The 26,196-nt window shown below is 47.2% G+C and overlaps 1 protein-coding gene across 3 annotated transcripts in view; it reads left to right on the top strand.

Annotated features, from left to right (window-relative positions):
* The first annotated feature begins 3,627 nt into the window (after positions 1 to 3,627).
* Positions 3,628 to 26,196, top strand: part of KIAA0040 (KIAA0040 ortholog) — a 43,692-nt gene continuing 21,123 nt past the window's right edge. The window contains exons 1-3 of one of the 3 annotated variants that reach the window (XR_006213773.1): positions 3,628 to 3,724; positions 3,902 to 4,167; positions 15,384 to 17,047. The gene's annotated coding sequence lies outside the window, so the exon portion shown is untranslated. Of the gene's footprint in view, positions 3,725 to 3,780; positions 4,168 to 5,313; positions 6,562 to 15,383; positions 17,048 to 26,196 lie in introns of those variants that run through there. The other 2 variants (XR_006213772.1, XM_015538286.2) reach the window with 2 other exon arrangements.

The following is a 26,196-nucleotide window of genomic DNA, read 5'->3' as shown; positions in this document are numbered from 1 at the left end:
CCTGGCAACCCGGATGCAGCACTGAAGACATTTTGGGTGTTGCATTGAAAAGAGTTCCCGAGAAAAGTATATTGTCACTGCTCTTTTTAGAGGAGCTTTCATAATTAGACTAACTTATGTCAGAATTCAACAGTTTAGAAGGGAAAGTCTGAACAGAAATCTAATCACAAGAGGTAAATATAATAACTGGTATGAAAACAGGCTCTCTAAATCTGTTTAGAAGTCCCAAGCCAAAATGAAAAAGCAGTGCCTTTTAAAAGGGCTGTAAGGGGAGCAGAGGAAATACTTTCTTAGAATGGCTATAATTAAGCTGAACACGCACGAGACTAAAAATAATAGACAGTATCTGCAGAAAATACTTGGCTGAGGTTAAAAGAACAAGGTTTTGCTGCCTTCGTGAGGTAAAGGCCACAGAGACCGTACAATTGGGCAGGTAACATTTGCATTGCCAACTGGCTCAAGTCCAAGCTCTATCAAGGCCAAGACAGTTGTCCACAAAGACCCCGCATATGCACAGTGTAAGGGCCACCCTGAAATCCCAACCACATGGAGCAGATCTTAGCTTCCTCAAGTTCTCCTTTACAGCTCTGCCATTCACACGTCTGTCCAAGCCTTTTTGGAATCCATCTATGTTGCCAGCTTGTGCCCCCTCTGGGAGATAATCCAGTCCGTAAATTCATTACCTGCTGCGTGGTGTAGTATTTCCACTGACTTGTCTTGAACTTGCCTCTCTCGTGATTCCAAGATGCTATTACATTTCAGGATCTGATGAACAAGCCTGCGCTCATCTTACCCACGCCATTTATAGGCAGATCATTCCCTCCTGACAGCCTGTGCCTTGTCAACAGACCTTCTGATTTCTAGTCAGTCCCTCAGAGCATCCAGGCCGGCATTCAGTAACTTTCTATAGCCCCGTTTGTGATTCTAGATCCTCGGCCAAGTGTCACAGGCAAGAATACACCACAGTTGGAGGGGAGAGCAAGATAAGATTCTTAATTTAATATTTTCCATACCTGAAGAACATGCCCATTGGGGGTAGCCCAAATATACAAACGTATTATATTCGACACGTCTTCTAGACTCAGGGCATTTGCAAACCGATGGGAAAGTGTCCGCAGGCAGCTCAAAGTGGATTGATGCTGGCCAATAGTGCAAGTCAACCTGTCTAAAACAGCATTGCCAAGAAAGAAAAGCAAGTGTAGTCAGTCCTCATGTTCACAGCAGGCTATGGCTATATACTAAATGCCCCAGTGATTTTCACAGCACAGACAGGGAAGTCTTTTGTCCCCAACATACTGATGTGCTAAACTTAGTAGGGGGCGATCACTCAAATTTTCAGTCTCACTTCACATAATCTGCTTATTTTGGCTTCTTCTTTTTTTTTTTTTTAATTAGATGTTAATGTTCTGTTTCACTCCATTTAGAGCCCACTAACCCCTTGACCACCTTCAAAAATCTTTATGGAAAATGTAAGAAATAATGAGGATTAAACAAGAGGTAACAGCACTGTGGCTGCCTGGGGCCGTTTATGAGTTCATTAGAATTAGGATTTAACTGCCAAGAGAATAAAATAGAATGTGGGTGCTCTAACCTGCTTTTTAGTAAGGGATACATCATCCACCCAGACTGAGAACATTTGGCCAGATGCCCACTCCTTTTCTTCTGCCATGATTGCATCTTCCAAGTAGAGTCAGTCCCTCAACAGACCGGGCAGCCTTGGCAACCAAATGTGAGTCAGTCCGCCATCTTGCTCACCTATGAGTCACTGGTTTCTCTGCCACAGAAGCTGTTGGCTTTCCTTGTTTAACTGAAATATCACAGAGATACCACATAATGGACAGGCCCCTGATTTTCTTTCTCCCATTGGCAACCATGTCTGTGAAGCCCTCAGCTCAAGTCAGTTGCCTCCATTTTTCTTGTTTAGTTTCTTCCTGTTTTTTCTTAAAGGCAACCCTAAATAATCGTCACTCAGGCCACAGCCAATCTGTAACATTGCTCTAGATATCCAGAAAAGCTTTTTCTGTAGCCTTCCCTCCAAAGGCCTCATTCCTGGCCTGAACATTACCTTTGTGCAAGCATGAATTTCCTTCCCAGAAGGCGAGTTCCTCCTTTACTGGATGATAGAGTAAGAGGACAGACTGGGAGTTTGGAAACACTGGAACTCAAATCTGGGCTCCAGTATCTATTAGTTATGTGATGCAGAGGAAGTTACTTAACTTCTCTGAACCTGTTTCCCCATAAAACGAGGAGAATACTACATCTCCTAAATGCGTTGTGAAAGATTCCATGATATGTGCAAACCTCCCGGCACAGTGTCTGTGTCCTTCCTGCAGGTGGAAGGAAATATCCATTCTCCAATCCTTTGGCCAGCATTCAAGGCCTCACTACCAGCCCCACCCCCCAACCCCTTCCTGTCTTCCTCAATACCCTCGGACTCTATACCCTGGCTGTAAGCTCCAGGAGTGTTGGAGGGATCAATTCTACATACTTAGACATCTGCAGGCTCAAAGTATGATTCCAGATGGAGCTTCTGACAGCATGGGGAACACATCAACTGAGGGAAGCCCCTGAGTCTGGACACTTGCAAGCAACCTTGCAAGCCCAATCTTCCCATTTCTGCTGATGCTACCCAATTGCTTGTTAAGCCCACTTGCTTCTGGAACCTGTCTTCTCCCTTCCTGTTCTGATCTACACTGAGTTCACTCCACCTGGATTTCTGGGAAAAGAGTCTCATCTAATCTCCTTCCATTGGAAGAAAACATTTCCCCCCTCTTTCCTTAATCATTCTTGGCATTTCTGACTAAAGGGCAGGGTTTTCTCTTTGGCCTTTCAACTGAGAGCCATTTGGTTTCTCTGTACTCACACAAATGGATCTCTTGTTCCTCAGTGGAGATAGTTAACTGCAAAACAGTCATTTTAATGCCCACATGAATACCAGCCCTCAAGCACAGTAGGTAGAGGGCAAAACCCGGCTCAGCACCTGGCACCTGGTCCCTGAGCACCTGCAAATACAGTCAAGAGGGCAGCACCTGAGGCACATGTCATGGAAAAACTCACCCAGATGACTCAGAGAGGGCCCCTCCAGGGCCAGGTCCTGGCATTACCCCTGTCCCCTGCCTGCCCCCCAGTAACCTTGGAGACACTGAACAAGCTCCCTGCCACGGGTCACCAGAAGCTTCGAGTCTCGAGTCCCTCACCCAACATTGGCATAGGCCCTTTCATTTTCTAGCGTTCCAGGTACTCGAAACCGGACCCATGGACGTCAGAGTAAAAACTGGATGGAGGGCAACTGAGGATGAGAGGGAGGAATCTCTGAGAATTTTCTGCAGGCAGTTTCCCCCTCCATCTCTGCTCTGACAACTCGTGATGGTGCAGTCTTCCTCAACGTCTTCATCGAGCGGCCCAAAGACTGCGTACACCCTCTCCCACCAAGCACGCAGCGATTGATTAGGGCAGCCGGTTGCTTTGTTTGTCCAGATAAGGCATGGGAGCCTTCACCCAGTCTGTCCCAGGGCCTCCCTCCCAGATGCCTTCCACCCCCCCTTCCAAGAAGGCCGCTCCCTTAGGCAACACTGGGCTGTCTTCACAGCAGCCCAAGTTCCCCACCCCCCCTGAATCCCTGAATCCTCTCAAGTCCCCGGGAACCTGGTGCGTCTGAGAAATGGACTGGGGACCGGCTCTGGAGGAGAGCGGCGCGTCCCGTAGGAGGCGTGTTCCGGAACCGGTGGGGCACCCACACGTAGTGGCGGGGCGGGGGCCGCGGGGGGAGGGCGCGTCGGGGCGGGGGCGCCGAGTCCAAGGGCACCAGCGGTCTGTGGGCCCCGGGCGGGGAGCTGGGGCCGAGCCCAGGCGGCGGGAGAGAGGGCGCGTCTGATTCAGGAAGTTGTGTCTCTGACATCAGGGGCAGGACGGAGTTGGAGCGAAACCTCAGAAATGTGAGGCTCCAGACTCGGCAGGGCAAAGAACGCACAGGGGGCTTTCCTCGCGGTGAGGGCAGGTACGCGCGGCGCCCGGCCCCCACCTACCCCTCAGCGCCGCACCTGGCTCCGCAGGGGGGCGGGCTTCCGCACAGGGACCTTGACCTCCGCCGGGACCCCTGCTGTCAGACGGGCCGCGCCAGACCCCTGCGCCACCGCGCCTGTAGGAAGCCCTCCGGTGGACTGCGAGGTAAGTCTCCAGACTGTGTATGTGTGTCAGACTGTGTGTGTGTGTGTCAGACTGTGTGTGTGTGTGTGTGTGTGTGTGTGTGTGTGTGTGTGTGTGTTTTAAGTTGCCCTCTGTTTGGAAGGGAACTTCCCGCTCACTTTCGTTCTTTGCAAGGAGGAGACCAGCCCCAGAGATCAGGGAGATTCCAGGATCGTTTCTAAATAGCCTCTTGGCCCTTCACAACTTCGGTTCTAGTTTGTTTCCCTTCTTGGGAGGATTCTCAGCAGCTTGACATCTGCTTCTGGGCTGAGTCCACATGGGTTGGGGGTGGCGGTTGGGGTGGAGTTCTCTTACTCCAGTTGACAAAGCTGCCGGTAGGAGCTTTGGGACCGGGGACATTCTATTTGCTACTTGAAAAAAAAGTCAAGGCCTGAAACCCACTAAAACGCACTCACGCTTAGATGTTTCTAAATTATGCTAAGTGAAGCCAAATTTTCAACGGGGCTAAGAAACTGGCCAAAACGAAAATATGGCGTGGAGCCAGGTGTGGAGTGGGAACCTGGCTGCTAGTCTCCAAGCCTCCAGGGGATTTACTGTGACACAGTTGCTTCCTAATTTCTTTGAGTCTCTAAATGGTCCTACTCCCAGCACCCCATCCCCCCCAGACCACCCATGAAGGTAAAGGACACAAAAAGACCTGTTTCCCTAGTATTTCCAAGAGCTTCGCAGGAATACATTGTGTAGTGATTGAGTTAAATAAACTATAGATGTTTTGCTGGTGGGAACAGCAGTCCTGCCTAACCGAAAGGGAAACCGAAGCAGGCAAGAATTGCCCTAATTTCACAAAGAATGCTGGCGGCCCGCATTCTAGCTACCTTGCAGGACTGCTTCTCGGATTCTGTTCAATAAGGAAGGGGAAGGGGGGACAGGAGGTGGTGCCGGTAAATGCACTTGAGCATGTCAGCAGCACCTTCCTTCAAAGCTGGTGCAGTTCATTCACTCAGCTAAAGTTTGGAAGACTCTGAAGCTAATTTGAAGGAGCCCTCATTCTGAAGTCCAGTTGGTAATGGGGAGAGCCTTGAGTTCTAAGGAACAGGTCTGAAAAGTACCACTGATGCGTCTCGTTCCTAACCCTTTTACAAACGGTTTGTCAACTTCCACCCAAAGAGTTCAGCAAGGATCTTACCATCGACCTCCTAGTTTGATGTGCCTTCCCTTTGCCCAGTGCTGGCCAGCTGTGCAGGAAAATCTGATCAAGTCCTTCATTTCTTCTGAAATTCTGGCTCCCCATTCCCACCCAAGATACAATAGAGGAGAGGAATGCATGACAGAACAGATGTTTCTCCAGCCTCCATGCTTTGTCAATATCTAGCCTATAGAATAAAGTCAGAATGATTTCTGCCCGTTTCTCTGAATACTTAACTCAAGGGAATAATGGGCACCCAGCAAGCTAAGTTACTGACCTCATCAAAGAAGGATGAACATCCATTCCCCTCCCCACCCATTCCTGCAGCAGTTTCTGTACCTACTGTGTGATAGGCAGTGTTCCAGGACCTTGGAATCCAAAGATAATGAGATAGTTTCTGCTTTTGAGGACCCACAATCTAGTAAATGCCACGAGACACAGAAACAAATATGGTTCAGAATAATACACATTATAGTAACAGTAGCTACAGAACACTGAAATAACCCAAAGGAGAGAGTGATAAACTCCCCTAGGAATTATCTGGAAGTCAACACTGCAGAAGTGATGGATGAGCAAGGTGTTGGAAATGATTAGGAGTGATTAGGGAAAGGGTATTTCAGGCAGAGGGAAGAGTATATTCAAAGTCAAGGGCATGTTGGGGGAACTGTGAGTAATGGGACTTACACTACTCTACTAAGGAAGTCGTGGTTTTGGTATTTAAGCAGAGAAAGGGTGTGGTCAGATTTGTGTTTGGAAAGAGAACTAAAGGCCAGATGCAAGCTAGCTTGGAGAGATGGGAGGCAGAGATAAGGAGGACCTCGACTAAGATCATGGCAGCGGGAACTAAAGGAAGGGAATGGATGCTAGTGATGTTTACAAAGTTAGAGTCAAAGTACATCCTGACCAAGTGAACAGGGTAGAGGAGGAGTGAGCAGAAAAGAGGATGATTATAAGGTGTGGAGCTGGGGGTGGGGAGGTGCACTGTGATGTCCAGAATGGAAACCATAGGAACTAAGGGAGCAGTGGACTTGAGAAATGGATTGTGGCAATTAACACTTCACACACATTTAGGACAGATGTACCCAAGAGATGCCCAGGAGATGCCCAGGAGATTTCTGGTAGGCAGTAGCTATTCAGGTCTGGGGCTCAGGGAGAGATGGAGGCAGCAGGGTGCCTGGGTGGCTCAGGAGATTAAGTGTCCAACTCTTGGTTTCAGCTCAGGTCATGATCTTCCAGCTTGGTGCTTCAAGCCCCACATCAGGCTCTGTGCTGACAGCGTGGAGGCTGCAAGATTCTCTCCCCCTCCCTCTGTCCCTGCCCCTCCCCCACTGACACTCTCTCTCAAAATAAATAAATAAGCATAAAAAAAAAAAAAACTAACTATCCCTGACTTGCATAAAAGCAGTGTTGAAGGGTGGCTAAAGGAGCCTGTAATAACGCTATCCGTGAAACCATGTTGACACTGAAGAATCTTGGATTTGGCCAGTACTCACTGGCCTGGAGATACTATTTTTATACCATATGGTGACTTGCTGGTGACTCTCTAGACTTCTAAGGCCTTCCCAGGATGCCTTGCAGGTGATATCTAAAATTCTAAAATGTTGGAGATGACCCTGCATTAGTGGCACACAGATGCATTTAACCAAACAAGTGAATCCCTAGGAATCACTTCATCATATGAAAAATGAACACTTTAGTTCAACTGTGAGATCTGCCAAGACCTCTCCAGAACTCATACCCCAAGTTTAGTAATACACCTGTGTGGGAGAGTCCTACCATCATTAAAACAAGAAGGATGACTTTGCCAGAGAAAATTTTAAACCCTTATTGAACAGTACTTGAGGTCTGACTGCCATGGCTCAGATCAGGAAATTACGTGACCCAGTGTGGAAGGAAAAAAAAAACAAAAACCTTGAACTTGGAAGTAGACAGACATGGATTCAATTCTTGTCTTGACCACTTATTAGCTGACCTTGGACAAGTCTTTGAATTTCCCAGCTTCGTTTCCCTTATATTTGAAATGGGAATAATTATTACTCACCAGGGCAAATTGAATCAGAAATCAGAATCAAATTGAAAAAGAAAGTTACATTTATTGTGCTCCATAAATTGCAAAGTTCTATAAAAATGTAAGTTGTTTTATTATTATTACTAATCTTCCCTCTTGAAACTACCAACTTACCCTGGACTGTGTAGGTGTAAGATCTGGGGAGGATCTTCGGCCCAGACTTGCAGCTTTTTAACTGTATGAAATATTTTAAGGCAGCAATTATAAAAGCCTCCTTCCGTCATATGAATGGCATGCATCTACTCTGGCTACTTCTCCTTTTACTCCTTACCTACAGTGGCCAGAGCCCAAAGAAGTGAATGTTTATGCAGGTCATGCACAGCACAAGGATTCCTGGGAGCTCATGGCTGAAAGCAGCCAGTATTTTATTTACCGGGCCACAGACCTGCCCCGCTTGCACTGGGCCCACTCAGAAAGGAAGCTTTCTTTCCAATCCTCACCAAGGTGCTGGTTAAACCAGCACTGACCCTGAATCTGAGCATCGGTTCATGGCTTGGGTGTATCTGTGGTTTTCTTCTGTCCCGACTAAGGAACCCTAACGTAGTCCCAATACAGTAAAGCCGACACCCAAACTTTCAACTAAACAGACTTCTGAGAAGGGATGGCTGTTGATGAGCAAAAGAAAAAAATAACCACAGGCTCAAAAACTTCAAATGGAAAAACACTTTGAAATAAGCCAGCCCCGCCCCTTACTTCACAAGTGAGTGAACTGATGTTCAGGGAGGTGAAGTGTGTCCCCAGCTCAACAGCTGATTAAGGGAGCGACCAGAACCCAAGCTCTGTCTCTCTCTGTTCAGGAACAGCAGACACTCTCTAGGGTTTCCGTCACCTGGACCTTCTGGACCTCACACTCAGGCACGCAAACACTGGCAGAGATGCAGAATGAAGAGGCTGGAAGGCTAAGCCCTCCCCAAGCAGCCTCCAGCAGGCTCCAGCCACCAGGAGCAGATCTTCCAGAGATGGGGGCGGGTCTCCTCTTTTAAGGCATCTCCGTACCATACCCAACACTTCTGTTTGCTCAACTTCAATCCTTAACGTTTTCTCAAAAATTCCCAAACACCTCTCAAAAAAGGGAGACCACACTGGGTGTCAAAATTAACTGAAACCCCTTTTGTGTGTCATTAAACTTGTCATGAGGATGGTTTCAAGACCATCGGACAGGTCAGCACTCAACACCCAATATTGATTTACTCTTTCCCGTTCCATGAGAAAGGCTCCGGGGTGAGTAACAAAAGCTCATGAGACTCATCACGGGCACTGTAGGAGAGAGAAAACAGAGGCAGATAGACTTTTTCCCTCTTTATGCGGCAAGAGGAAAATCAACAGCCAATTCTTTGAAGGGCAGTCCCCAGGGCCACAGACCAGCTCAGGTTTCTGACTTTTCCCCCCACATGGGCCTGCGCCATCCGAGCAGAGCACCGCCTGGGGACATGAGTGGGCCTCAACGTAGCCTGGTTCCAAAATGAACCTCACGCAAACACAAGATTTCTTTCTCGGGGCAACTCCCAAGGGGCCACAGCAGTGTCCAAACCAAATCCCAGCCCCTGGCAAAAGACTTGCTCCCACGATTGTAAGCAAGCTGCTCCATGGAGTTTGTTGCTAAGAGATGAAAGAAATCCTAATCATCGCTGTCGTTCTTGGTCAAAATTGAAGATTGTGATTGTAAACCTTTGTGAACTTGCCTTTGCTCTTAACCATCTACAGTTTCTTCCCGTTAGGATGCCTTTCAGTTGACTTTTATTCTCCTCAGATACACTCCTGATTTCAAGCTGGATAGGCTTCAGGAAAGTGCATCAGCAACTTCTTTAGTTTCCCAAGCGAGTCACAAAAGAAAAGTGGCAGAAGACAGGGAAAAAATATAACGGCAAGAAGGGTAGTTGCATGTTATAGTATTTTTAGTCTTCAGGTTATCCTGAGAAGGTACACAAGTTTAGAGGTGGTGCGGAAGTTGGTTAAGTAAGTTAACCCCTTAACTGGGGTTAAGGTCAGTGAAAGAAGCGATGGAGGACGCAAAGTTGTCTTAGCCGCTGTGTTATGGAAACAGAATGGCGCACAGCGGACACGTCTTAGCCTACGTGGCATGCGGCCATGGCCCCCGTGGAAAGAGAAGAGAATGCTTCAGTGCAAGCCAGGAACCTGTTTTTCCCTCTCCAACCTGACTGAGGACCTGAGTCTGCCCTTCTGGCCCTGGTTTCTAATCTTAGAATCTTCTGCAGCTCCACCAGTGGGACAAAGTGTGGGCTCTCAGAAGCTCTTCTGATGTAAAAGCCCTGGCCATAGCCTGGAGGCTCCATCGGGCCACTCGTGTCCAGTGGCCTAACATCACCCAGGAACCATATAGGACAAAGTAACCTTCCCGATGATTCGGAACTGGGAGAAAACATGTTCATCCAACCTTTGTCCGTTCCTTCAGATTTCTAGTGTGCATGCTAGGCTCTCAGTAGCCATTTGTTCAACAGTGGTGCTAAGAATTTGAGGCATGCAATTTGACTGTCATGCTACACTCCCCTCCCCCACCCCCCACCCCCGCCTCCACACCCGGCAGGTTGTTTTATGAGCACATCACAATTGTTTATTCAACACGATGTGACAAAAAGTAGCAAAGCTGAAAGAGAACAGCCCTGCAGACTTCCCCCATCCATGGAGCCCCTTTCTTGTAAATGACTGAGGCTTGCACCCTCCCTTCTCTCTCTGCCTTCTACTCCTGACCTGAAACTTTCCCTCCCGCCCAAGGCCCACCATCTACTGAGTAGCAATTGCCAGTACAGCACAGCGGTGGTCTAGAGTAAAACCTCCAGGCTCATCACATGTGTGACCCACACTGTCCCAAAATGAAACCTCCTCTGGGAGAGGGGAATACGTTTGCACCCCGCACCGTCCAGACATGACCTGCCCGGTGCTCTCCTGGTTTCTGAATTAGAAACTCAGTTCCTGCTCTGTGGGATACTTGGCCCAGAGCCTTCCCTCATTCAGAAAAAAGACAATGATGTGCTGAGTGCCTTAGGATACTTTGCTGATTTCCAACTACCGTGCTCTTCATAGGTTTTCACAAGGATATTATTGACCCCTCTGAGGAAAAGATGATTTTTACTGTGTTTCCAATGGACAAATGGCACAGATTTTCACAGCTGGCCATGGAAGGAATATCTCATTTCCAGACAGAGGCACTGAGTCTTCCCTCCACCCTGTCTGGGACAAGGGACAGGGACTCAGTCACAGAGCATGTGCCACATGGGGAAGGAGGTCTGATGTTCCTGACTGACATTTTCCAGGAATAAGTCTTCAGTGGTTTAAAAACATTATTCCTGGGGCGCCTGGATGGCTCAGTTGGTAAAGCATCTGACTCTTGATTTCAGCTCAGGTCATGATCTCATGGTTTGTGGGTTTGAGCCCCACGTTGGGGCTGACAGCCTAGAGCCGGCTTCGGATTCTCTCTCTCTCTCTCTCTCTCTCTCTCTCTCTCTCTGTCCCCCCCCCCCCACTCACACATGGTCTCTCTCTCCCTCTCTCAAAATGAATAAATAAACTTAAAAAAAAAAAAACAACAGTATTCCTTCAATAAGGAATCTCCACCATTGAAATATGTGATCATTCAACATTTGGTATTGTAATGAATGAATAAATACACACTAAAAAAAGAATCAATGCCATTTTATACATCTTAAACAATTAATAATAGGAACTATATCATTGTTTTCCATTTACCATCTATGAGCTTTCAAGAAATTTTGCTCTACCTCCCCCCCAAGTTTTTATGAAGGTGAAATTCACATGACATACAATTAACCATTTTATTTTATTTTTCAATATTTATTTATTTATTTATTTATTTTCACTTTAGAGAGAGAGAGTGGGGGAGAGGGGCAGAGAGAGAGAGAGAAAGAGAGCGAATCCCAAACAGACTCCACACTGTTAACACAGCCTGAATCAGAGCTCGAACCCACAAACTGGGAGATCATGACGTTAGTCAAAATCAGGAGTTGGTCGCTTAACTGACTGAGTCACCCAGGTGCCCCTCTATTCGTCTGTTGGTAGACATTTGGGTTGTTTCTATCTTTTGGTGTTGTGAACGTGCGTGTACGAGGATTTGTTTGAGTGCCTGTTTTCAGTTGTTTGGGGTACACACCTAGGAGTATAATTGCTGAATCATATGGTTATTTTATGTTTATCATTTTGTTTTTCCTTTTCCCACATTTTGATCAACATCCTTTCTTGATGATAATATGCATATTAAGTAAGCATACTGTCCTATCCCTAGTCTTTTATTTGTTACCTTTGATCTTATGCTTTAATGAAGGATATCAAACTCTGCTCCTTGTTGTCCTAGAGATGAGGTTATTTGTCTGCTTGAGAAAGAAACTGTTTGGACAAACGATAAACTCTCCTTGGTGTGACTGAGTAGGAAGTAACATAACAACAGCAACATTTATGGAGCACAGTCTGCATCGTGCTGGGCATTGCATTAAATGCTTCATCTACTTCCTCTCATTTAGTGTTCAGGACAGTGCACTTACTCTCCTTGTTTTACAGATGAGGAAACTGAGGTCTCTATTGAAAGCTAAGTGCTCTTCCCTTAGCTCCAGAGGGTCATCCATTAGCCTAGTCTACAAAGAAACTCTGCAGCTGTCACCGATAATGAATCGGGAGCTCACAGTCTATTTTGGCAGATGGATAGATAAAGAGGCAATTACGACACAGTGTAGGAAATGCTATGAGAGGTGTCACAACAGGGACCCACAGGACCCAGAGGGAAACCACTTAGCCCAGCTTCAGGTGACAGACTTCCCAGAAGAGATAAGATCGAAGTGTGTTATTTTATGTATAAACTTTTGTGACCCTTGGTAAGGTCTGACCCTCCGCCATCACCCTTGGGCACCACCACTTGGTCATTAAATTCCCACTGCGCGGTCGCTGGCACATGGTAGCTGCTCATCAAACACAGGTTAATAAACATGTGCTTCTGCAGCTGGAACATCCAGCCCCTGTCACCCTGTTAACACGACTCCAAAAAGGGCCTGCATTTCAACTCATAGGCTTTCTCAATTCAGATATGGCCCGGGCATCAGGGAAAGAAGGTGAGAAAAGGCCTACAATGGCTTGTGTGGTTCTCTGTGATATCTGCGTGGGCACCATGTACATGAGAAGATGGGAAGGGTGGGGGGAGGGGCGGGAAGTCATGCAAAGGGCATTATGAGGAGATCTTGTCATGCCCAGGTGAGGAGGCCCTAGGGTTGCATGGGATTCTAAAGAAGAAATTAAATGAACCCGGTAAGCCACTTTCTAAAAATCAAAATTTGTCCATTCATCTTGAGATTGTATTGTTGCTTCAGAGACTCCTAGCGTATGGCCATGCTGGGTCTCAGCCAGCAGGTACAAGAAACAGCAGCTTCATGGGGAGAGATCTAGACTTGCCCCTCCCCCCACCCCCAGTTGGTAATACTCCTCTGTCTTGGAGATCGTCAGTGAGATTTGGCCACCTTCAGTTGCCTTTGGTCAGGCACCTTCAGCTCCTCTTTGCAAAAGGAAAATTGTAAAAAACTCTTAGGAGGCTTGGAGGCCTCGATTTAGAAGGCAGAAACAGTCCCAGTGTGCGTCTAGCTGCATTTCCGTACACATTTCTCAAAAACTCTGTGTGTGCGTGACACTATATACACTAGAGGCCACAGGGAATTTAAAAAAAAAAAAAACAAAAAACAGCAAGTCCAGATCTACCTTCCATCTAGGAACCTGTGAGCACCTGCGAACAAATCCTGCCCCTCTCATGCAGACCTGGGAGAAACAGCCTCTTCCCCGGGATTAGAGTCTGTACTGGGATCTCTGCTCTTGAGGGCCACCAGCTCTTCACCCATCGCCCAGACCACGCCATTCTCAATATTCTGCCACCTCCTCCATCCCTGGCCGGTTGGCTGTCCAGGCTCTGACCCACTTGCCTAAGCTGGAAACCACTGCTTTGGGCTCCACCCACTGCAAGACCTTCCTGTTCCGCACAGATCCCGGTCCTGGACCCCTCAACCTGCTGTAGCCCCACCTGCTATGCCCCTGGATGGTCTGGCCCTGCAGAGGCCTGTGCAAAGCTCATAGGGATACCAGGGCTCCAGTGCCAGTGATGAGTGTGGGCGCCTGGGCCCAGAGGAGATAACACCTTAGCCTTCACACAGGCGTTCTTAATTCTGGTTCTTTTCCATCCTCCAAAATCATAACCAGTCAGTTTGTTAACCATTCGACAAACGCTGAGCACCTACTATGTGCTAACACTAAGCAGTGGGGACTCCTAGAGGAAAAGCTCTCAGATAGAGAGCTCAAATACAGTCACGTGGGAAAGCAGACGTAGCACAGCATCTGTACAGAGTACACGATCATCTCCACTGGTTGTCAGGCAGGTGAGGCAGCAGCGGGGGGAAGACATAGAGATATAGATCTCTATATAAACCAGGATTCCAGAAAAGCCCCCAGGCCACCAGAGCCTCCTTTCTGTCACCCCTCTCCCGCAGGGGCTACACACAGGTCAGTCTTTGCAGTTTACCAGGCCAGAGTGTTCCTCACTGGCTCTGCCAGAAATAGCAAGAGGTGCTTTTCGATGCTACACCGTGGCCTGCGTGTCCCTCCGCACCCTTGAACCCCCCACCATTGAATCATTGTGGGGATCACAAGCTCAAATACCTCCAGGGCCTGGTGGACAAAGCTAACACTTATTGAACATTTACTTTGTGCCAGGCACTGTTTTACACGTTATACAGATTATTTAACTCATCCTATTTCCACAGTGGACCTATGAGCCCAATTCTACTCTTACCCTGTTTTTACTGCTGAGGACTTTCTGAGGTCAGACAGCTAGTGAATGGAGGAGGGGCAGACTTCCCTCCAGATGGGTCTACCCAAAAGAGTAATGCAGGTGGCATGGGGGTGGGGGGAGGATGTGATGTGAAACTAGAAATCCAGTCACTAGTCTCTGGTCACATCTACCTCACGGGCTTCTAGTTTGCAGCCTGTGGCTTGGGTTTGGCCTGCTTGGGCAAAAATCCCACTTGGTTTCCACAAACCTTCTTCTATAAATGTTTAGCAGTATTGGGTTGCCTGGGTGGCTCAGTCGGTTAAGTGTCTGGCTCTGGCTCAGATCATGATCTCACAGTCCGTGGGTTCGAGCCCCGCATCAGGCTCTGTGCTGATAGCTCAGAGCCTGGAACCTGCTTCGGATTCTGTGTGTGTCTCTCTGCCCCTTCCCCACTCATACTCTGTCTGTCTCTCTCTCTCAAAAATAAACATTTAAAAAAATTAAACATTAGCAGAATTGCTACAGGGGTAGGCTAACTACTAAGCGTGTGTGTGTGTGTGTGTGTGTGTGTGTGTGTGTGTGTGTGTGTAGGGAGAGAGAGATAGAGAGATCCCTTTGAACTTGGGCCAGCTGGAACTGGCTTTGGTTACCTTGTGACTCCAGATTTGAAATCAGTAGTAGTACCAAATTAAAGAATATGGAAAGGAATAAATTGTGTCTGGAGTAGAGAGTCTGGAGTGGAGAGGGAAGGAGGCCGAAACCCACAAGCCACATCAAGTTTTCTTACACAACAATCTGCCTTCATGGTTGAACTTGGAAAACAACCCTTGGAGGTCCTTGGGCCCAGCACATCATCGGCCACCCCCAGCGTTGCCCTTGGGCATTCAAGCCATAATAGGTGAGGAGGTGTGGGATGGAGAGAGTAAGTTTCCCAGTAGGCAGCCCTCCTCCTCAGGCCGCAACCCCGAGGAACCCTCACCTTGGGCCAGGCAGCTCGCTGTCATGGCACCCACTGGAGCTTGGAGTGGCTGGCCCGGAAGAGCTCTAAGGGAGGGAGGGCTGGAATGAGTTGTTGGCGTGTTGCCGTGGTAATGGGGGGGGGGGGTTGGAGGCTCCATATCTGGGCCACCTTGATTAGATTCTTTCAAGAGCAGCTGGAATCCCTTTACTCCCATTCTCCCTACATTTTAATCATCCTGTTCTCCCTGTAGGTGCCCACCCTGATCACCCCTTCTGTGAAGCCTTGCCTAGATCTCTCACTGGAATTAACAGCTTCCTCCTGGCTGCTTCCATAACCATGTGTTTGCATTTCCCTTTGGACACTTAACTAGTCATGCTTCGTCGTTCTTCTTTCATGTTCCTCCATTTCCCCAACAAAAAATAAATTCCTTGAGTTCACAGTCTACATCTTTAGTTCAGTTTGGAGTTCCTTACCCAGGTAGTTGGCAGGTTTCTGTTTCTTACTAGGCAGCATTATCTGGGAAAGCCTTAGAACAGAGAGAAGGGCTTCAGGCACCCAGTGGTTACTCAACATACTTGCACTGAGTTGGATCGTCTGCTGCTCCACTGCAGATACTGGAGATGGCAGCTCTTGGCCCCCTCAGCCTCAATTGTGGCAACAACCCAGGCTCAGGGAAGAAAGAAAAAAGCGAGCCAAGGGAGTTCCTCCCTCTAGGAAGAAACAGGGAGAGACCTTTGCAGTAATAACAGTGATGTATGTAGTGAGTGCTACACACACGCATACTCTACTCAGTCGGCTCAGCAACCAGAAATTACCAAACAAAATGGTATCAATTCATGAACACCAAGACGTGTCAGAAAGACATCTAATCAAGGCTTTTCCAGAGCATGGTGGCAGGTCATTACATTCAATATGGTGCCCTGTGAGAACACGTGCAATCTCCATTTGAGGCCAACGATCTTTGGAAGAAAGCTGTCACTGCTATCATCGCTGTTTCTTGGCACTTACAGCCCAACTGGAGGTTCAGAAATAGCCAGTCACCAAAAGAGGCCAGCAGAGTGTGCCGATACTCTGGAATGCCCAGGAGTATCTGGCATGGAAGTATACTCTGAGCTCAGGTTGAAAGAGTTCTCCAGACCCAGAATATTGAAAATCCCGCTGATGGATTTTCTTCGGAGCATCTTCTTCCATCTGACCACAGTGCTGTGTGTGAACCCAGAAATCAGCATGGCAGTCTGGAACAAGCACTGGATATTTAGGGGAAGAAGAATTACCACATCATTCTTGATCATCTGTGAGCCCTTGGGTGTTTAACTTTGGTGGGCCTGATTCCTCATCTATAAAAATGTCCATTTATTAATTCAGCAAGTATTTTCCCAAAGCAAACGTGTCCCAGATGCTGGGGATGCTGGATGGGAATAGATTCTGTCTAGAAAGGAAGAAAGGTGATTAAATAAACAATTAGCCTCAACCAGGTATGGGCTATGGTAGCAGTGTAAGGACAGTGAGGGGTACTGGGCAGGGGCTCTTACATCAATGAGGTCATGGAAGGTTTCCCAAGGGGACCCATATTTCTCTGAGATGTAAATGAACAGAAGTCAGGAGATTCGGTGGTAGCGTTTGGACTGGGATTGGGGGAGAGCTGGGGGGTTCCAGACAGAGAAACCTGTAGAGGCCCCAGAGCAAGAGAGGGACCACAAATCTCAGGGAGTCTGAGAGAGTAAACTGCAGAAGTGACGAATTGCCATTATTAGCTCCTCTCTTGTTGCTTTGTAGAAGTTAATGTAGTGAAGACAACATTGCACTGGGGAACCAGATGACTAGAACCCTCTCTGCCCTTGGCCACTAACCAGCTTTGCAATTTTATTTTTTAAGTTTATTTATTTAAGAGAGAGAGAGTATGAGCTGGGATGGAGAAGAGATAGAATCCCAAACAGGCTCAGCACAGAGCCTGACGTGAGGCTCAAACTTACAAAACTGTGAGATCATGGTCTGAGCTGAGACCAAGAATCGAATGCTTAACCAACTGAGCCACCTAGGTAGCTCATGAGCTTTGCAATTTTAAACAAATTTTGAACAAATTTCTTCTCCTTAGGTCATTCATCTGTGAAATAGGGTGAGAAACTTCTCCCTTCCTCACATTATGGTAGACCGAGTAAAGAAATGTTTGCAGAAGCCCTTAAAACATTAACATGTGTTATGAGGGCAAGGTCTTCGATCAGACATCTCCCAATCATAAGTAAACGCAAGCCCATCTGGGCGTCTGTTAAGACTGGAGAAGTGATTGCATCAGGGTTTTTAGCCTCTGCCTGCATCCTTCCCAAAGGATCACGAGATAAATAGTAGTTTCTTTCCGATTGGGTTGATGATACTTCATTTCAGTTCATAATCAGATTTTGTGTAAGGAGGCAAGAGCGCTATTAATAAAATTTGTGTTTTTAGTTGTAAGGTTTGTGATTCCTGAGCCTGGCTGGTTAGGGCAGAGTGCCCCGAGCCCAGGGGTGGGGGCTTGCTGCTGTATAAACGCCAGCTCAGGCCAAGGCACACTTGGAATTACAAGAGGGATCAGGTTAAGAGTATGTGGCCTCTGAAACAGTGACACTGCTATGTCTCTTCTGTTCGCCAGCTTTCAGGGCCTCGCTGGCACCTGTTACACCAAACCAATGTTCAGCCTTCCAAGCCCTGTGTAATCTCACCAGCCCTGCCTGTATTACCTCGGTCCTCACTCTTCCTCGGGAGGTTTCTTCACTGCTACCCCAGGCCCAAACTCTGCATGTGCTGGCCTCTGACCTGCACCCTGGCTTCCCATCCTATCCAGCTCACCTCAGCTCCCCTTTTCCCACCCGACCATCCGACCTCAGACTCTGCCGTGCAGCCTCCCACTTAAGTCCCAAGGCAACATTGATTCCTCTCCTTCCTGATCGTGTGTGCACTTTGGCATTTTCTGATATTTACCTTAGCCTCTAACTGCCATGATTATTTTTGAAAATTATACTTGGAAGGGCATTTTCCGTTTTTAAAGAACTCTCCTGTATATTGTCTGACTTCCACAGCAAGGCTGAGGGTGATGATGTCAGTGTGATTATTACCTTCCCATCTTAGAAGGGAGGAACCTGTGGTCTGGCCGGGGAGAGGCAGGGACCCGCACTGTCGTCTGGCAGGACCTAACAGCATTCCATGTTCCATGAACTCTCCCAGGACAGGAACCTTCTTACACTTCTGGGCTCCCCCTCAGCACCAAGTTGACCACATAGTAGTTCCTTAACTAGTGTTTCTTGAAATGAAACCCACGTGCTACTTCAGGAAAAGTAATTCAAATGGCAGGTTTTATTGATGGAAATCGTTGTTGTTAGTTCTATTAGCTTCTTCATATACAAAGAATGATAGCCTGCAGCATGGCTTTTATTATGGTGACCCAGTAAACAGCCTAAGGGAGACTGGCACTCATTCTGTATAAACCTCCCCACCCCCACTCCCAGCCAGGGGTCAGTCACAGGGCAGTCATAGAGGCAGGTACCACTCCCGCAGCTCCCACCAGGCAGCCAGGCCCCACTGCCTCCTGGCAAAGGATGGAATGTGCTTGTCAGAACTCGCTCGGCAGGGTGGACATGCTCGGCTAGCCCTTGAAAAGCAGGGGTCATTTGGGCACACGGGGGATCCAGGTGTCCCAGCACCACTGCACAGCCAGGTGAAAGAGCCCTCTCCCCCCTGGGGGAGAAGGGGTGTGGGGGTGGTATCCATCCATCCATCCACTCTGGGTTGGGGGCAGGAAAACTTCCCAGCATGGGAGCAAATTAAGAATTTCAAGCCACTCGCTACCTGGAAGAATTGAGGTGTGACATTTTTTGCCATGTCCCTACATCTGCCTGGAATGATAGTAATTGTGACTCTAAATATTTGTACAGTTCCTAAGAGCCTAGGGTCATGTTCACATGCATTGTCTGCTTTGACCTCAGGACCCTGCAAGGCGGCTGTCCACTGCTAGTTACTCGTTTCCTTCAGAAAGTATGTGCATGTGACCAAGCCTTCAGAATAGTACCAAAGGAACGAGACAAAAGCCAGTCTCCCAGCTCTGCCCCCAGTGTCCTTCCACAGAGGCAACACATATTATCACTTTCTTGAGTATTTGTCCAGATTTTGCCCCCATTTTAGAGATGAAGAAACTGAGGCCCAAAACAACTGAATGACCTTCTCAAGGATGCACACGAAGTCACAAGTGAGAATGTGAGTTGACTTCTCATACCACAATCTAGGAGCTTCCCCTACACTCTCAGTCTGTCTTCCTCCCAAGAATTCAGCTCATATGCAAACCTACAGGAGCATAAATAAATAAAACCACCTAAAAGTCAAAGCCAGAACTGGAGCCCCACAGGCTCTCCACTGAGGAGCAGAACTGCCTCCTCTACAAGGACCCCTGCCCCCCTCTCTGGCTGCTCTGAGCCGGCTCCTATCCCGGGGAGCCCTCTCCTCCTTTCTCACCAGCAGAGGCATGGCCAAACATTCAGGTCGTTTTGCTCTATCAAAGTGTTTCCACGCAATGGCCTATTTCTTCAAGACCCTGACACTCTGAGAGTTGGTCTGATTTTTTTTTTTTTTTTAATGTATTCTGGGCTGCTTATGGGAGATGAGGCCTAAAAGCTGGTGTGGAGTCTGCAAGCCGCCCCGCCCTGAGGACACAGGTGGAGAGCTCAGAGACAAGGTCTGAGGTCCAGGGTCTCTCCCACCAGTGCTCCGCTCCCGGAGACCCGCTGTCTTCCGTAAAGCTCTGAGGTCTCCAGGCAAGGATGGAGCAGAGGTGGTGGATGGGGAGGAGGGTGGAGGTGGAGCCAAGGGAAGGGTGTGTCTGTGCGCATGCGCTTGCCGTAGTATCTACTGGCATCCCCCACCCCTGGCCAACAATCGCAGCTTAAGCCAGTGTCTTAAATCCACGCTCCCAAATGACATATTTGTAGCACCTGTAGCCTCCCTTACGGAGGGCATTTCAGGGACGGAGAGAAAGACATTTGGGGACGAGGGCAGGCAAATTGAGAGGATTAGGTGTGGGGTGAAGCCATCGTCGGTTCCAGAATTTCTCTGTAACAGGAGTTTAGGAGTAACAATCTATTTGCACAGAGGCACCCAAGCCGCATTTGATGAGACTTGGAAAATGTCATCTGGATCAAAAGAAGAGGGTGCCACTTGCCTGAGTGTGTGCTCCATAAATATATGAGCAAACTCATACATTCTCTGCATTCACCAAGAATTATTTAGCAAAACTGTACAAAAAAAAACCAAAAAACAAAAAACAAACAAACAAAAAAAAACAATGATCCCCGTGACATTGGGGATGCAGATTTAAACCCCTGCAGACAGGAAGTGAAGGTCGGCCCTCCAGGAGTGTTAGTGCCTCTGTATACCCCGCCCTGCGGGCAGGAGCCTGGGGCCCAAAGCCTGGCGAGTCTGAAATATTCCACAGTGTGCATTCCGCAGGGGTGAGTTATGATTGGAATGAGACTATTTCTGCTCACTCCCTCTATGACTCGGCCTTTATGTTTTAAGCCTTAATATTATGGTAAGGTAGCTTTTGACTTTTAATTGCCCTGAACTTCTGTCAGCATCCTATGAAAGGAGAAAATGGAAAGGAAAATAAAATCATATCCGTACTGCTTTTGAGTTGCATCCCTGTGTATTTTTGCCACCCCATTAGTTTTCAACTATTTTAGCCTATAAACTTCTCTTGCCCCACCACCGAGAAAACCGAATCAGTCCGTCATGCAGGTATGGCTGCGAGGTGTGAGAACACTAAGTTCTCTAATATTAAAGAGAATTACGCAGCTTTCGGGCCTATTTTTTGATTGCCACCTGTGTGGGAGACCCCAATTCACACAAGTGCTGGATTGTCTTCCTGCTTTTTCAAGAAACACCCTCTCCCTCGGAGAGGATGTGACGTTTGAGGACTTAAGTGCCTGTTGCCGGGGTCAGCCACAAAGTGCTCCCTTCATCTGGAGGACAGAGAAGGCACCGCCCTCCTCAATGGCCCCGAACTTGAAGATGACCTCAGACCCCAAGCTCACACTTTCCAAAAATAAAACTGTACCTATGTGCTTTACCACACCCACAAAGATTGGCTCCAAAATCGTGTACCAAATAGTTTTGGCAAGTGAAAATGGGAGCTGAGTAAGCCAGGTATTTCACAGTAACTATGGCTACAGGTTTTATTAGCACTAATACCAGGATGTGGTCAGATCAGATATATTCAGGCAGCAAACATGAATGCGGGTGTTGTCAGTGTGTATGCCCGTAAATTCTCCAAACTGGAAACACAGCTCCTAATGACTGATTCAGGAAGGATGGGGCCAGGGTTGGGAGGGTGGAGGGCTGCCTCAGGAAGGGAAGCTCAGGGGTTCTCACTTGAGCTTTAATTCAGCTCTCCAGTCTGATCCTTGCATTTCGATTGCAAGCCTCCCTTCTCAGTGTTCTTTCACATGCCTGGCTATTCTCCACGACAATCTTGAGAGATATCTGGGACAGCTCCTGGCCTCATTTCTCAGATGAGGAGAGGGCTCAGAAAGCCTGACTGGTTCACTCAAGGTCAGAGGGTTGGAAGACAACTGAATCGGGACTAAAACTGGGTCCTCTGGCTCCCAGCTTGATGTTCTCTCCACTGCACCCCTCTGCCGGCCTTTTGTATTGTGCATGGAACATTTTGAGACGCATTAACTCCTCTTGCAGACAGCCCTCATCCTTATTATTTGTCTGATTAGCCAAAGACCAAGGTCAGTGGATCCAAATGGTGGTTTCAGCTGGAAAGGGCAGCTTTCCTTTTGCCTTTTGTCCTCACCTCTCCTTTTCAAGCCCCCTGCCTCACTCTCGCCTACGTAGACTACCGTGCAAGACTAGGGAATCTAGTCCCTACTCCGGATGCAGTTTGTAGTCTGGGACCCGCAGGCTTTAAATGCAGTGACGGGACTGGGTGAGGCTGGCAGGGTGGGGAAGGCTGTGGGATGGGGGTTAAGGAGGACACACAGGCCCTTCTAAAGCCCCAGCAGGTTGTGGCTACGCAGGAGGATAGGTTGGTGGCCAAATCTGGGGACTAGCTAAAAATTGGTAATTGTACATGAAGTTAGAGGAGGGAAAAAAATAAAATCATAATGAAAGTGCCTATGGGTTGGTTATAGCTCTTGGACTGCCAGCGAGCACTCAAAGGAGTTTTATGCCTTTGGGGTACCCGCTGTCGTATGTGATATCGCATTGTATTCCTTTTCTTACATTTTGGGTCCTATTAAAATGTGAGCTCCCTTGGTGCAGCCACTCTGGAAAGCAGTGTGGAGGTTCCTCAGAAAATTAAAAATAGACCTACCCTATGACCCAGCAATAGCACTGCTAGGAATTTACCCAAGGGATACAGGAGTACTGATGCATAGGGGCACTTGTACCCCAATGTTTATAGCAGCACTCTCAACAATAGCCAAATTATGGAAAGAGCCTAAATGTCCATCAACTGATGAATGGATAAAGAAATTGTGGTTTATATACACAATGGAATACTACGTGGCAATGAGAAAGAATGAAATATGGCCTTTTGTAGCAACGTGGATGGAACTGGAGAGTGTGATGCTAAGTGAAATAAGCCATACAGAGAAAGACAGATACCATATGGTTTCACTCTTATGTGGATCCTGAGAAACTTAACAGAAACCCATGGGGGAGGGGAAAAAAAAAAAAAAAAGAGGTTAGAGTGGGAGAGAGCCAAAGCATAAGAGACTGTTAAAAACTGAGAACAAACTGAGGGTTGAAGGGGGGTGGGAGAGAGGGGAGGGTGGGTGATGGGTATTGAGGAGGGCACCTTTTGGGATGAGCACTGGGTGTTGTATGGAAACCAATTTGACAATAAATTTCATATATTGGAAAAAAAAAAAAAAGGAAACATTCATTAAAAAAAAAAAAAAAATGTGAGCTCCTTGAAGACCCAGAAGACACCTTAATCAGTCAAGAGTGTACCCATAGGGTGTGACACACATGGCAGGCTTTCAAACATTTGATGGATGACTGATTCGGTAAACACCCCCTCGGCTGAGAAGAGAATGTCCAGAGGTGGAAGGCGTCACCTGAGGATGGCAGCCGTACAGCCTTGTGGTCATGTGCAGGATCCTCTCACACTCAGATAGGACCAGAGTCCAACCTCTTCTGACTTTAGGAGCTCTGTAGCCTTGGGCAAATTACTTAATCCCTGATAGACTCAGTTTTTTCATCTGTGTCCTGAGGATGAAAAGACCCACCTCCAGAGTCGCGGCACTTAGAATATAAGAGACGGTGACTTTTTGATACAACAGATCACCCCCTGTTTCTGTGAAAGGTGATAAGACATTTTGCCAACCTCTTTTTGCGGCTTTGGCCTCCTAAAGTATCTATGTCAAAAGAGGCCAGTTAAAGACAAACAAGTGAGCATTCTAGCTGAATGAGCAGGTGAAAGTTGATAGTGATGGACAAAACAAGGCACCCCTAAGAAACTAGATCCAGGAGGTCAGAAAGGTTGAAAGCGGGAGATGCAGCTGGAAATGAATGGAAATCAAATTCTCAAGAAAGCAGGAAGACGGTGAATGTGTCTGCCCCGATTCTTCAGGAATCTAAATCTAACTAAATCTAAAGCTAACTCGCTTTTTAAATCCATTCAGGAAAAAATTGACCAACCTCTGGTTAGAACAAAATAAGTCTTTTTTTTTTTTTTAAGAGAGAAAGAAAGAGAGAGAACGCAAGTGGGGGAGGGGTAGAGAGAGAGGGAGACACAGAATCCAAAGCAGGCTCCAGGCTCCGGTCTGTCGGCACAGGGCCTGACGCGGGGCTTGAACCCACCAGCCACAAGATCATGACCTAAGCCGAAGTCAGACACTTAACGGACTGAGCGAACCACCCAGGCACCTCCAAAATAAGTCTTTAACACAGAGATGTTTTTCACATTTCACACAATATGAATAGTATCATAAACACAGAGCTGCATGGTTCTCAAGGCAATTTAAGGTGCCTGCTGTGTGAAGTGTACTTAGGGCTACATGCTTTGCACACATGATATCTTATTGCTCCCAACAATTCATTCATTCACTCATTCACTCATTCATTCTTTCACTCATCCATTCCACAAATACTTATTGCCAGCCCACTGTCTACCAGGCACTGTGCTAGGTATGGAAGGTAAGATGATGTAGCACAGTGGATAAAAATGTCTAACCCTCTGAGAAATGTGCTAACATCTCTGTTTATAGAAGAAAACACCAAGATCAAAGAACTTAAGTGAATGCCGCCCAGACTCCACACCAGTGGAATCCTCACAGAGGAGGGCAAAATCCTTCTCTGTATGTTTTCTAGTTTAGGGGAAGAAAAATCAGAAAATTCCCTTGTGATCTCAAGGACATGAATATGTAGGAACTTGTTGACTTGCTAACAGGCTGGAGATATGATATTCAATCCATTTAGCACAGTTGGAATTTTCAGAGAATCAGAGAGACAGGACTGCTGGTAGCTAATCCTAAGGGGTGACTGAAAAAGACTAATTAGGGGTCTACAGCATGGACCCTTTGGAGACAGTGTAATTAGCCATGAGAAGAGAGAAAAAGAAGGAAAGAGGGAAGAGAAAGAGCAAACGAGAATAAAGGGGCTAAAGATTCCAGGCATTCCCTAACAGAAAGCCAGAGAAAGCCCAAATGAAAACCTTTTTAAACTCTTTTCATTGTTCTTAAATTATTTTCTAATTATTTCCTTGGTATCATCTTTGAGTAGAGAGAGAATTTCTATCTCCCCTGTATTTCCTGGCATCGCTTAATTAATACTTGATTGATTGAAAGATTGACTCATTTGAACCTGGAGTGAAATGGAGCTTTTTAATTGTCTTTTCTGCTGAACCTGAAATAGAGCATATAGTAATTAGGAAAGGATCCCTTGTTATCAGAAAGTCCCAGCTACAATGAGCTCTTTGTAACTAAGCAAAAGGAAAGTAGGTGATAATATAGGAGCTGATAAAGCACACCCCCCCACACACATTCCCAACTGCTTTCAGTGATATGAAATTTTCTTGATCATTATTTCCTCCTTAAATGAGTTAGTTGGCTGGAGAATGTGGCTGGATTGTGGGCTAAATGGTGGGTAATTGCCATCAAAGTCTGGCCACAGATGTGACTGATGGTCATGTTTCTATGCTCTTCATTGCTCCTTGTCTCTCTCCCTAATGACCAGGGCTGAGTGATTAACATTTTTTTCAAAATCTCTTTTCCTTTGGGACACTTGGGTTAGCCGGCATGACTTCATTCATTCATTCAACTACATGCCAGTCTCTGAGCATCCAAACAGAATAAGACAGGCAAGGGCCCCATTCTTATTAGACTCATTTCTAATGCAGGAAGGCAGTCAATAAATGTGTAAATAAAGTGACCAGAGCATCATATATCGAATGAGAAATTTAGGAGTGGGAAACACTACAAAGGCAGTAAGACATGATGGCGTGGTAGAGGTTGATTGGGGGTTGGGCTTCTTAGTTAAAAAAAACCTCCTGCTGAGGTTACACTTGACTGGAAATGCATTTGAGGTAAGCCCTGAGTGTTATGAAGTGGTCAATCACACCAAGATCTGAGAACAAATGTACCAAAGGGGCAAAGAAGTTCATGAGGGGAGTGGACAGTCCTAAAGTAAGGTGCATCCAGGACCTGTGAGTGAGAAGGGGGTACAAAATGAGATTAGAGGAGGCAGGGCCAGATGAAGGAGGCATTTGTGGGATATGTTAAGGGTTTAGACTTTACTCTGCAGGCCTTGGGAAGCCAGGTGGGGAGTGGAGGTGTGAGGCTGGGGGGTGATATCATCTGGCCTGTGTGAAAAGAGCAGCCTGTAGAGACAGAAGCAGAGGACCAGACACTGGTTGGGCAGCTGTCACAGTAATCCAGGTGAGAGATGATGTTGACCTCATCTTGGAATGGGGAGAAGTGACTGGATTGGGCACATATTTTGGAGACAGAGCTCATAGGACCAGCTGATGAAGAAGTGGGGGGTGAAGCAAAAGGGACCTCTTAACCTCCTGGGGCTGCCATAGCAACGCACAA

Source organism: Panthera tigris, chromosome F3, assembly GCF_018350195.1.
Source record: "Panthera tigris isolate Pti1 chromosome F3, P.tigris_Pti1_mat1.1, whole genome shotgun sequence".
In the NCBI taxonomy this organism is placed as follows: Eukaryota; Metazoa; Chordata; class Mammalia; order Carnivora; family Felidae; genus Panthera; species Panthera tigris.
The sequence above is the reverse complement of the archived record's forward strand: the minus strand, read 5'-3'. Positions and strand labels throughout refer to the sequence as shown.